Genomic DNA, 14,634 nt, shown 5'->3' with positions numbered 1-14,634 from the left:
TTTAAATAGAAGCAATTTTTCCACTCCTCATAACCGTGTGAGACATTGAAAAATTAATGAAAAAAATGATGCCTGTCTGCTGGATAGGCGTCAAACTCTCACTTCTGCATAATTTCTCCCAGGTCGATGCGAAAACAGTTCAGGGTCAAAATCTCATCTAGTTACCTAGATTAAAAACTAATTTCTCTAAAATATATGCTATATTGAAGCTTTTTCATGCAAATAAATAGCCAAAAGCCACGTCCGATCCTCCTTTATTAGTTGTGCATGTCCTGAATGTGAGCGGAACATTTTGTTCTTCCTAATTACATGCATTATAAGAAAAGGCCTATTCTTAGCATGCATATCATTAGAACCCACTTACAAGCAGCCTTTCCATCAGGCGGACCGTCATGCCGGCTCATCCGAATATTGACAGTTTAATCTTTTTTATTATTTATTTAATAGAAGATTAAAAGTCCTACCATGCCCCTTTTGGCGCAGAGTCTGTACTGAATCCAATTGGAGTTTAACCCCGCGTTAATGTATCATTATCTGCTCTTAAAATTACAACTCCCCCCCTAAAAAATATTAATTGGAAGAGGTTCTGTACTGTACTTTTTTTTGAGGCTATAAAATAAACTATTTAAAAAGGTACTTTAGTACTTTGTCGAAAAAGAATGGGACCTGTCCGAGCCAAGTAGCGTTTGACAATCCATCAATACTGACAATGAATACTTTTCTTTGAATGCTTTAGATGGTAACAAGATCTGTCAGCCTGAAGAAGGAAACTCTGGGGTTCTCTGGGATTCTAAAGTGTTGTCTCCATTGGCCAAGTACCTAAATATATATTTTTGAGTAGTTTTTGGCATTTGGAATCTCAAAAATGAGGCTCTTCCACAGTAAATAGACACAAATGTATCTGATGACCAACAGAATTAGATTAGAGCTCCAGACGTCCAACGTTCTAGATGATGCAACAGCATCTAACTGTTAAATGTCTTGGGAATAATTATTTAATATTCATATGACTTCAGTTCTGATGCTATCAAAATATTTGTGTTGTTTAAGAAAAATAGTCGACAGATCTGGCTCGAGACGACAAAAGCATTTATTGGGACCATGTGTTGAGTCCAGACTATGGTTGACACATCATGGTTGCAGAGGACCTCTTCTTTAAATTCTGTTACTGAGTTAGCATAGAACCTAAGGGACCAGAATATTATCATCTTAGAAGTTTTTTTTTTGTTTTTTTTTTTTAAATTTAAGACCAAAACACCATTTCTGGTCATTCCGGTTGTGACAAGCTGAAGGTTCTTTTTGTTTGTTTCTGGAAGCAGCGAGTCCCATCACCTGCTTTCAGCATCAAATTAAAATAACGCAGCCTTAAACTTCTATACTATTGTTAAATCTGCCATTCCGTCTGAAACTAACAATTTGAATCGACCTGTCAAAACGTCGCTTCCTGAAGAAGCACATTTTTCCTTTCTTTGTTTAATTCTTGAAACATTGAGTATGCCAGTGGCGCGTCTATCTTCTTTCCTTTCAGAATTTGGGAGATGGCTCCTTAATACTTACATTTTCTGCACACACTGACAGGTTGGCGTAGAAGTCACGGCGGGCAGCTGTTACTCTGGCTTTGCTCCTAATCAAAAAGCTTTGACATGGAGAAAGCTCCAGCCGAAGACGCTCTCGGAGAGCTGGCCGGCGGTGAGTGCCGTCTCGTGTGCCAGGTGATTCTCCGACTTTTGCCAATGTGAACACGTGGTTAAATTCCTGGGAACGCACACATAACATTGTTGGCTATTATTCTATCTACGGCTGCCTCCTTTTTAAAACGCGGTCAATGCAGGAATTTGATTGTCGGAAGAAAAGCAGAAGGTATAAGAGTTTCAGTTGCTACGAAAAATCACAACTTTTTTCATTGTGTTCCTTTGGACCCAATATTGTAGATTAAAGCTGATGTCCATCTGGATCATAAACACATTAAATGCGTACATACAGTTATTAGATGAAGTCAGTCGGTTACAACATTTCCAAGATATCTCTTACCGTATAGATCTAGATGTGATGGGAGTGATAAAGGGCCATTGGAACACAGGAGTGATGGGAGTGATAAAGGGCCATTGGAACACAGGAGTGATGGGAGTGATAAAAGGCCATTGGAACACAGGAGTGATGGGAGTGATAAAGGGCCATTGGAACACAGGAGTAATGGGAGTGATAAAGGGCCATTGGAACACGGGAGTGATGGGAGTGATAAAGGGCCTCTGTACACCTATGAAGAGATTCCATTGTAAAAAAGCTACAATAGTCATTTCTGACCCATCTCATGTTATTTTATTGGGGAAAATTTGCTTTTCATTCAAAAAGAAGGAAATTTGACCCCGAAATGTTTGAACGGTCGTAAATTTGACAATTATTTGATATATTTAATAATAGTATACACCAATAATTAGTTATACAAAGTTTATACAGCAAAACAATCCGGCATTCATAGAATAAGATGCGTTATCTCTGATAAAAGTAGTTGTCATTCAATCTCATTAAAACTTTCTGTTTTCCAGGTTGATCGTGGGATTTTTCGAGTTGTTTTTAGGACGCCATTTGTATGAAAATGTTTATTTGTTTGCACTTCACAGAAACAGATGTCGGCAAAAGTCAGTTTTAAGAGTTTCCGTGTAAAAATATCTCAGCCAAAAGCTGTTACAATGTATTGCAAATGTCAAACGTGCGAAAAAGTTCCCCTTTTTTTCGCTGCAAATGAAAATTCACATTTAATAATGTCAATATACCAGAAAATGGCTGATTCTAACAGAAGGATTAAACATATGGACGCATGAATGTGTGCACGTAGACTCTATATGTTTCGTACCGTTGGATATTTAGAGACATTCGTTCTTAAAGGGGAAATGTAATTCCTTAATTCATCAGAACCCAGAAAACGGTGTTTATGTTAAAAAAGGTAATGGTTCTGGTTTTTAAGACCTTCATTCACTTGCCCATGAAGCAAAAGAATGGAGCACAGAAAGAATATCAACCCTTCCACCCTCTTCCACCTTTACATTACCTGCACCCATGTGACCTTCAGTGTATTACCCAATGCAATGATGTCATATTTAATGTAGAATTTGGGGAAAAAAGTGGAAAAGCTTTGCCGTTCACTTAACGCTTTCAGGAATCTGTTATATGGCGGCGTTCGTAATCGTCCTACTGGGATGAGCGTTGTTTGACCCTGGTAAAAAGAAAGTTGAGGAACTAAAGGTAAAACACATAGAGATGGCGACTGTCGTGGCGTCGGATTCTAAAGCCTTCTGAAAAATGGTGTTTATTGGCCAGGCTTGAGCTCCCGGGCATTTGAAAAATAAGTGAAAAATCTCATATTTTTGTCACTCGAATGCCATGCATTGCGGAAAAATGAATAAATCCTGAATAAATCATTCCTCAAGCCACTTGAGATCACATCGTATCCCACCAAATGAAGGACATATTTATTTATTTATTTATTATATGTATTGCCATTTTTTGCCCTTTGTAAAGTCTCTCTGAAATATTTTTTTGGATAAAGTTTGTATATTAGTTATTTTGTAAAATCTTGCCATACTGAAGGCGGCCATTTTGTTTTATTGCACATTTGTACGTTCCGCTGGTTTGTGCCTCTTCCCACCATGGAGGTTAATAAATATATAGCACTTATGGCCGTGGGCATCCCCTAGCCAAGGGTTTATAATATCCTAAATGTCTGAAAATCTGGCAGATTCTATGTTTCTACGTAAGAATTTTAATTCTGTCAGTTCTGTTCGCGCCGCAGTCCTGACGTTTTGTGAATGTCTGCCAGTGTAGATATTCGACAGCTGTTCTGTGGCACGTTTTCCCCCAGAACTGGCCCGGTCACTACCATCATGGGCAATTAACGTGGCGTTCCCCTCAAGCGTAGACTTAATTTTAGCAGAAGGAGGCCGGTCTGCCAGAGATCGGCGACCTTTGGAAATTTAAACATGCGGCAGGTACGGAGCCGCGCACGCTGCTTACTTCCCTCATCCAATTAACTATTTATCCTGAGATATGATATTTATTATGTCCATCAGGGGCCGGGTACATGGCTGCTGTCCGCTTGTTCTTAAACTATAAGTCATTGAATGTTCTAAAAAAAGAAGGGGAAAAAGGGAAAAAAACATTACATTTATTTACCGCTAGACGGCCAATTAACATTCTTTTTATTATCCTTTAAAAGTTCCGTAATTTACCGACACGAGACGCGGTCTGCGCTTTCTCCGACCCTCTCCGGCTTCTTTATTGCGTCTGGGAACCCGAAGTAAATTGACTGTTGTTTTGGAGGTGGCTGTTTGTAAAGAAGGTGACTTTTTGTGACCTGTTTATTGATTTCGAGGTCCCGTTCAAGACGCTGCTTCATACTACAGTTAATTTTATTTGACTTTCAGACAGAGGAACGTTTTCCAGTATCTGATTTGGAATCCGCTGGGAAAATCGGGGGGAAAAAAAGTATTTTCTATACCGTTTGTTATCTTGTAAGGGTGTCTAGCGGTAATAAAAAAAAAATATTAATTAATTGGCTCTGATTATCTGTTTGGATTGATTTTAGATGCTTCTAGTCAATATTTACGTCAATATTTACCTATTTCTTACACGTGGAAATAAACAGATGGAACGGCACCTTTAACACCTTTGTAACTAACCACATCACCATTCCTAGTACCTCTCAATGCTCAAAACCATCCTAAAAAGAACAGTTCTTTAATAAATGTATCCTTTTCCCCTTTTTTTTTTTTGCCGGGAATACTTTATTGTCATGTGACACAAAAGCAGGCCCCGATAGGTTGTTGCCAAAGATGCTGCAGAAAGCTTACTAAAGTTTCTATGGATAAAATGACAGCCCTTGCTACGTTGTAATTAATGTTATATAAGTGGAACTGCACCTTTAGCGATAAAAGCTGACCGTTTAGTGAAAATACGCATCTGTTTAGCCATTTTTATCTTTCTTTTACCGTGTTAAAAACAATTTTTGGGGTTCAAAAGAACCCGTATTTATAAAATATGTTATTTTTGTTAACCCTTTCATGGCTGCTCATAAAATCAAGATCTAAATGATAATATATGCCCAACTGCATCTGCCCCCCCCCCCTCGTTCAACCAATTCATTTCATATCAGCTTGCCGGGATGTTAATCGGGTTCACGCGAGGACATCCAGCCCTTTCTCATTTATACATCATTTTTCAATCCATTGGATGTCAATAATCACTTGAAGTAATGACGGCCGTACAAATGCCACCTATTAGTGGAGTCATTTCCTGGGAAAAGGCTAAAAAAAAAAAAACATTCAGTGTGCGCCTAAACTGCATTTACTGAAATTCGTCATTTTAGACATAAAAAAAATTATCCTTAATAAATATAAATATATTACTAGGCTTAACATGATTTTAATAATGTGGCCTTACATGGTTGACCTACGAGAATCCTTACATTACTTCTACCGCACGGACAAATCCTCAGTAGGCTCCGTAATAAACGTCTTACTTAACTCTGTCCTGCTATTTTATTAATTCTCGGTACTTGGAAGAGCTGGCAGACTGAGTCTCACGAATGAATTCCCTGAATCCGTAATCATCACCTTTTTATCGAGTTGCAATTTCAAACGTTTGGCCAAGAACCCCCCCCCCGCGTTGTGTAAGAAGCTAATAACGCCATCCTGCGAGCCATCTCATGAGTCTCGAGAGGGAGGAATGAGAGGTTTAAAAATGGCCGTCATCCGCCGCCGTGTGTAAGAGAACAGGAGGAGATCGTAATGGCCAAATAGAGAAGTACGTGACAAGAGCCGTTCAGTGTATTGCGAAGAGAGTCTTGTGCTAATGGTGGAAATGGCCTTGGAGTGTCTATTTTTTAAAGTATCTCGGGAAGAGGTGAAAGCCATCATCTTAACCAAGCAGATATTTTTCTTACCTGCCAAGGAGATGCTTAAACCTAGAAGTCTCTCTTGGGTTACAAATGGTTCCTCAACATGAGTAAGGCCTTCATCGCTCTTTGTTTATTTTAATGTTCTCTAGGCCGTGGAGCCTGAGAAATGTGGGCTCAGACCCCCAACTTTTTCCTTCTTTTTCTGTCTTATTTCTGTAGTTGAATGAAATAATTTGTGGTGTCCCTCAACAAAATTCTTTGCCTGTTACAATGAAACTGTCGTGCTTCTGGGTCAACAAGAAGAAACCATAAAGAACCTTGAGAGGATAATCTTGGAGGACCGTGGTTTTCTTTCCTATATAATTTACCTCCAGTATTAAAATAAAAACATATTTCGTTATTGGCTGGATCTCCAAATTAATTATGGAAACGTTACTGGAAAAAGGCCACCTCGTTGAGTGACTTCAACCCAAATTATAATCCAAGCAAGGACACAAACCTGAACTGTCAGGGTGGATCCAAGCTATCGTTCGTCATGCCTTACTGTTTCATATAAGTTATCCATATCGTTAATTTGCCAGCCGCTGTTACTAAACTATTAATAGGGGTGTACAAATCCTCTAAAAATAGATCATTTGAATGTCTTGATGAGCTTTATCCCCCCCAATCCTGTGGGCTTTGGGTTTGGAGATCTTGGTGTCCTTGGGTCACAGATGTTTGGATCTAATGCTGATGTCCAATGTATCCAGCTACGAAGACAGATGGTGCGGAGGAAAATGTTTGAGAACTTTTGGAAATACACCACCTAGGAGGCTGGCAGGGGAGAGACAGAATTAGAAAATAATTTAATAGAATATTTTATTTGCCACAATAGACATTAGGGCTGGGAAGAATGCCATTTCTAGAGAAGACAGCTTGGCCGACGTCCCTGTATCCCCCTCCTGTAACCGTAATTTGTAATCTAAAACCAAGATCCATGCAAACGGTTTTCTATATTCCTTGAAAAAAAGAATATTAAAAATACACATTTCCATTGCTCAAAATATTTAGACTTTTTAGTTTTTAGCTGTTTTCATTTCTCTATTTATTTATTACTCCCTAAATGTTTATTGAGTCGATGTGTATGTTTGGAGGACAAAATTTCCAAATTATGACTACCGTTCAGTTTATTTGAATTTTTTATTTAATATATAGATCGATAAATAAGTGATAAAATGCTGTATAGATCGAAGCTGTGCCAGTATGGAACATATATTAAACCTTTTTTTCCCCCGTTTATATTTGAACCCTACTGTGTTTCTACTAATAATTGAAACGTAACAGCTGTGAGACGGTGGCTTCTCTGTTTGACATACGAGTTACCTTGACTCCTCCGTCTGTCTCCTTCACAAATCGGTGGCAAACCTGGGTCTTTGGGTTTTTTCCCAATATGTTGAGTCCTGCGGCTCTGATCACCTTCAGTCAAATAAGATGTTGGAGAGCCCCAGTAACTCATCCACGTTGGATTTCCAGCATCGGAACTTTAATAAGCCAAAATTCCGTTTATATGAGAAGTTTTTATTTCATCCACATCAGATTAATAAAGAAAAAATATATCTTTAATAGCCCAAAAATTAGCTTTTTTATAAGGCTATGGTATATAAATTATAGTAAAAAAATATTGAATAAAACAGATAAAAGACTGTGGATTCCCGTAAATAACACTCATAAGATCGTGAGAGCATCTTGAGAAAGACTTTGGGAATTCATTGTAAACGATAGGAACAGTTAATTTCGGGAAGGAAATATCCAGTGAATATATATATATTTTAGATCTGGATAACAGTTGTATTTCCAGGTGCATGCCTGCTGGTTGGAGAAGTTCATATATACTTTGTAACTTAATATAGAATGAACTGAATAAAGTCGGAAGAAAGACCTTCTGGGAATATTGAGTCTTTATGACTCAAAAGTGGCAAATATCTAAGCAAAGCCTGTTTTTTGTGTATCCTCCTGCTCAAACAGTGTGACAGCAATGCTTAAAAACTCAACACACCAGGCAAACCAAGATTATTGAGGATAGAAACAGTGTAACTGGTAAAACTACCGAAAACGAATGCATAGAAAGGAAGAAAAATAAATTGATACAATTGTGAGAAAAGGACAAGGCATCACATGAGTTCACTCAACTTTCTTTATAGGAATTTGGACCTTGGATAGGGTGATAATATAAAATATCACCCTGTGTTATGGTAAATAGGTGGATGCAGTGATACGCTAAGGGTACCGAAGATACATCTCAGGAGCTTTGTGTAGACATAGAAGAACCTTCATGTTGTGTTCTACAAGTTTTCCTGTGTCTGAAAAAAAGAGACACAATGTGTGTGACGTAAGAGCTGTAGAGTGTGATATTACATTGAAGTTTGGAAATTTGAGGTCTCGATCTGAACTTTCCAGAACACCAGAACTCCTATGAGGCCTTTGTGTGATCCTCAGAATAACCAATACTTGATAACCTAATGAGATATCTCTGGCTTATAATACATTTTGGATACAGTTTTATGAGATACCGTCAGTTGTCTTATGAAACACTTCAGTGTAGGTCTGGATCTAAAATTCCTGTCCTTCATGATGGTTGAGAAAGAAGATGAAGTTAAGTCATGTATGGAGTCTCGCCGTAGGGAATCTCCCACTGGTTTAATGAACTTCATTACAGTTTTGTTGGTGAAGTCAATTAATCAATAGAGTATTGAGATTCAGCGCTCTCTATTAATAGCTCTTAAATGGATGTTATTGAACATTATCTGTGGCTTGGGCTTAAAATGCTATAGATCCGCGCACGCACCTGGCTTTCTCTTTATCACTCTTACGAGTTCATTTGTGGAGAACATTCTCAGAACATTCTCAACTAAACAATGGGATCTTTTTTTACACTGACTACTTTTTGAATCTGCCAGCAGATCGGCCCCTATTCGGCCCCCATCTAGTCTTCCCAGTCTTAGATTCAGGAGCCATACAGTATGCCCATCCCACAGGTGTATTCATAACTAGCCCCTAGCATAAAAACTCAAATGACTGATGGAAATGTAGCTGGTTTAGGAAATTGTTACAAGGATTTATATCTTGGAGGCCATTCAAATTGAAATATACGGAACATTTCTGCTTTCCCGCGATGGAAGGATGGAGCTCGAGGAGCACCGCGCTAAATACGCTACATTTTAGAACATTCCTGAAAATGTCTCGACCTGACGCTAGAATATTGTGAATCTTCATTCCAACAAGTGATCTATATTTCATTGCTGACAAAAGATGGGAGAATCAGTCATTTTACATTTGCACCCATGACTTCTGGCTGTCAACAAAAATAGCTTTGATGGACAGTGTTATTTATCCTCATTGTCACCGACGCATGAAATCATCAGTCATGTGTCGGCGCTATTGTGCCCGATGTATTATTTGTTATAGTTGCAATCCTAGCGAGTTTAACACAGATATGAAATGTAACACAATTGCAAATGAATGTGTCTATTCTTTATTGACAGGAATTGTTTGCAAACGTTGCATTTAATCGTAACCTGAGTATTTAGATGCACGCCGTCTTTTTTGCTCTTCTGATAGACCTTCGACTCTTATGCTATTACAGTTTTATGACCCTACTGGTCCTATTGTCCTAAAACAGGCTTAATCTTTTTTTTTTTTAATTTCCAGTTGGACAAGACCATGTTGGCACATAGAATGATAGAATCTGCCGGCAGATCGGCCCCATTCGGCCCCCGTCTAGTCTGCCTTTTTTTCTGCTGTAAAGACTCAAACCTTAATCAGTCGTTGGTCTCGTCTTAGATTCAGGAGCCGTATGCCTATCCCATGCGTGTTTAGATCCTTGGATGGCCAGGTTAGGCCTCAGTGGAACCAGGTCGGCGACAGCCTAGGTTTAAATACCTAAAAAAAGTTTTACTATTAAATATTAATTCACATCTAAACTCATTTTTCATATTTAATAAAAAAAAACCTTAAGGACGACGGGTTGTCCTTAAACCCATTAAAAACAATGCATTGTGAACCCGTACATGTACAGCCTTTGTCATGAAGGGGTTAAGACAACGTCATAGAAGCCCCGGCGGAAGTGCCAGGCAGCAGATCATAAGACAACCTCGAATATTAGACGAGGGCTATTTTTCAGAGCATTTGCTCTGATAAAAACCTCATCTTATATTCAATAAAATCGATTCAACTAACCGATAATGAAAACCGTTGACAACGATTTTTATTATTTACCATAATTCTTGCGTTCTGCTTTGGCTACACGTTACAAAACTAGACGCGCTTCGGACACATGGCCTTTATTTGTCTTACAGAATTTATTTTATGCTTGTAAATAATTTTGGGGCCAATGACCCTAAGTTTACAATTTTCGCACATAGAAAGATCTTCGTTTATCCGATGACAGCTAGGAGAGGATTTCTCGATATAAACCGGCGAGTCTGTTATAAATGTGACAATTCACCGGAGAGACGGCTTTTTAGCGGAGCGACTTTAGAGATCTAGATTACGAAATTCCCTAGAAATGTTCTACATGCAGCATACAATAAAAATATATATCTTTTCAGAAATATAATTGCGTTTCGTAGCGTTGGTGACATTGATAAACTAGAAGAGCGAGCCCTAACCGGGACGCGTCCCTCTAATCTCCCAGTAGGTTCCTGCCATGGAACTTCCCATCTGACTGTCTATCCTCTTCTGTATAATTCTCTGTCATCCTCGATTCCATTTGGGGTTAGTCATTCATGTCACTGCGGTGTAACAAATGGTTAATAACAAAACTCCGCACGTCAAGACAAATGAGCCTCTTCATTTCTGCATTAAGCCCAACAATCGAGAAAACGTCGGTGTGTCTACCTGTTTTTTTTCTTAACTCGATGCAGAATTTGTGATTATTAATATTTTTACACTATGGATTTTTCATTTTTTATATATTTTAAAAAAACATTTTTTTTCATATTTTATAAATTTTTATGTAATTATAATTTAACAGGGACTATGATTGGATGAAATATATATATTTTTTTAAATCATTTATTTTTTATGTTTGTAATAACTTTAAGTAATTAGAACTTTTATTTATTATTCAGTAATTACATTTATTTATTTTGTGTTTAATGATGGACTTATTTCTAATATGTTACAGGTGACTTTTTAAAACCGATCCATATATATTACTAAGAAGAGGTAGAGATATTGTCCAAAAAATGGTTTTTTTTAATATGAAAAACAATGCACTTAAATACAAAGCTTTTTTATGATAAAAAAATTAGGAATATTTTAGAGAATATGTTAAAGTGGTCACAAAATGTATATGCCATGTAGGGAACACTTCAAATTTATTTGGTACATAAAGTGTGTGTGTTTAACCCCTTAATTTACTCTCAAAGATATGCAAACTTCTCCAGAAAACTTCAATACAATTTTTTTTCGAAATACTCACAAGGCGAATCATTTTGATACATCCAATAATTTGTATTACGTGCTTTTGTCCTAAAAGTGGGTAAAATATGAATATTTACGGAATTTGTGCTTTTTAAGACATTCCATTGGTTCTAGAATTAAGGTCTCCCATCATAAACATCCCTGCCTGCCTATATTACCTTGAAAGATGAATTAATTATATTTATGGGGGGTTTGAAACTAAAATTTGCATGTTATTTGCATAAAATAAGGTGCCCGTATTTGTAATGTAATATTTCCACCGCGGGTTCAACTTTGAGACACGAGGCATGTGACATATACCGAGCAACGTCCTCACTGACACATAAACAACTGAATTTTAATTACAGCCGGTCCCTCGGAGCCGAATACCCCGATCCATATCACACCCGTAATGTCATAAAATCAAATTGTCTTCCATTGGAAGGTTTTTGTTCAGAAATTCCCAGAGTGTTCAATGACTCGCATAAAAATAGAACATTAGCTTTAACATTTCAAGTATTGCCGAGATGGGTGAAAAAAAAAACAAAAAAAGAAAACGCGTCGGGTAATTAGAAAGTTATTCTTCTGCCGGGAATTGTTGGCAGTAATTCCAGGTACATAAATTACAAAGCACTTTGTCATTTAAACTGCTTACCAATAAAGTCACACTTTGTATAATGTGCACAAAGCCATTATTTGTTCCGTAAAATCCTGTTGTTAATTGTTTTTGGTTGGCAAAAAAACTTTTCTTATTAATATTTTCATATTAGAAGAAGCAAAGAGAGTGCTTGGTTTGAACATATGTTCATACGGACTTGGCTGTGTTTCGGAATCATGATATAAATCCTAGAATGGGAAAAGAAGCCCCAAAAAGGCTTCCAAAGAAATTCTGAGTGAGTCCATCGTTCCCATTAATGAATGGCAAGTGAATGGCCTCCTATGTTCATCAGTTGGCGTCATCTGCAAGGGTTTTTTTGCCTTCCTCTGGATCAACACAGCAGGGACACAATATGTATATAGGTTGAACTTGATGGACTTTGGTCTATGTTACTTAACCCCTTAAGGACAATGGGCGGTCCCTAAACCCATTGAAAGCAATGTATTTTGAGCCCGTACATGTACGGGCTTTGTCATTAAGGGGTTAATATTGGCACATTGAGAAGGAATTCACTACAGTCAACTTGTTACAACTAACCATACTTTAAAAAAAAGTACTGTAAGGACTCTACCCTAATGGAGGAATAGTTATTAGACCCAACTTTAGACCATGTTTACTTACGAAACTCTCTGAGGATGGCTCTCTAGGTCTAGCAGAGAGCTGGTCCAACATCAAATGGATATTGGTCTTCACCCCCCCCCCCTGGAATCTCTGTGATTGTTACATTGTTACCTGGTGAGCACCCAACCTTTGCCTTCATTAGCACATTACCCATTACATTTTAATTAGACTATACGATGTCTACTGCCCACAGACTGGAATACCCTACGTTCTATTAGGTCTACACCCTTGGCCTTTTAAGTCTCATCTCTTTCACTTTGTATAACATTGGCCAAAGCCAACAGAGTGCCTAGGTATTGATACCGCTAGAGCTCATTATTTCTTCGCTTTATATTTAGAATTTTTTATTTATGTTTTAGCTTTTTTTATATATTTTATAATAGTGAAAACACGCTGTCTTGTATTGCTCCTAGAATTTCTAGTTGTTTAATATTAATAGTTTGTTTTTAGTGTCACGAACAAAAGAATACGCAGAAAAGCGCAACTATGCATGTAAAACTATGAAACATTTGACGCAATCCATTCATTTTCAGAAAAAACGCGGACACTTTTTTTAACACCAATTTATTTTTGAAAAATAAGTCATCCGCGACTACTTAAAACCCGCACATTTTTTGCATTTAGAACAAACATTTTAATCGACATCGGTCGATAAAAAATAGTCAAAAAAATATATATTTTTTTATTTTAAGAAAAGAGACAAAAATATCTTTCTATTTAAAATAACAAAAATTCATATATATATATATATATATATATATATATATATATACACATTTATATATATTTTACATTTTTATTATTATCAGAAGGAATTATTTTACCAAATCAGAGCGCATGGATTATCCGTGAATGAGTCCGATTATCAAGGGAAGAAAATATGAGCTTAAATCAGTATTTTTGCAAAACGGCAATTCATTTGAAAACGTCCGCTATTAAAATACCATTAAAACAATCGCGGATTGGAGCTATAAGTGCTGATCGCTCTTCTGCTTCGGTTTTTGAGAGATTCTGCGGTAAATGGCTAATTTTATATTGCCTGTGTCTGCAGGACATCTGGTAAAAGGGAATCAGCTGTATCAAATGGAGAGGAACGGAACGCAGAGAGTGAACGGCGCTTCGCTGAGACCCCGCTGTGAGCCGGCGGCGCGGACCGTAGAAAAACACACTTTTTGGTTTAAAAAAATGATTTCAACTAAAACAGAACACACCTTTTAATGACCGATATACGGCTTCCTTTTATGCCGCATCACCTGAAAGCGTCAGGAACAAAGGCGCATTAAATATACGGCATCGGCGTCCAATGATATCAAAAAGCGCTCTATAGAAGCAACTAGAAGTATCTTCTTAGAACAGGGATAGTTTACTGACAGCCTCAATACAGAATAACGCACATTAACGCCCTTTATAAATACTTTATTATGTATGCGAGTAATACCAGCCGCAGGAGAAGCAGCAGCACCAGAGCTGCAACTTCCCTCTTCATCTATGGTCTGACCATTCTCGCCACTGATTGGCTACTTGGAGCAGCCAATCATTTGGCGCAAAATGAAAAGGGAAATTGCATTTACATCTAATAACCCTTGTTCGGTTGATAAATAAAGCTGGAAATGTATTAATATTCCATTTATTTTTGGGGATATTCCCGTTAAAATGATTGCGTATTAGTAACGTAGCCTAATAGTAACGCTATTCACATACAGATCACAAATTAGAAGAAAAAGGTCCATTAGAAGCCCTAACAAGGCACGTTTTTAAAGTCTATGAGTTTATAAATGATAGATTCTGAGTATCGAATCGACATTTTTATGAAGTCCGGTAGATTTGGTTCCTTTGGGTCGATGCGGATAAATCACACGCGGCCGTTCATGTTTTCTAACTTGTTTTTTGGTTGTAAAATCTTTTTTTTTCCCCAGAAGAAAGTATTTTCTGTAAAATGAAGGCGGTTAGGAGAATGAGGTGATGGTTACGGGACGCCCTCTCCCTCGACGCATGGCGTGATAATGTCAGATTTCAGATG

The sequence above is a fragment of the Spea bombifrons genome, chromosome 6, assembly GCF_027358695.1.
Source record: "Spea bombifrons isolate aSpeBom1 chromosome 6, aSpeBom1.2.pri, whole genome shotgun sequence".
Lineage (NCBI taxonomy): Eukaryota > Metazoa > Chordata > Amphibia > Anura > Pelobatidae > Spea > Spea bombifrons.
This window is presented reverse-complemented; position numbering follows the sequence as displayed.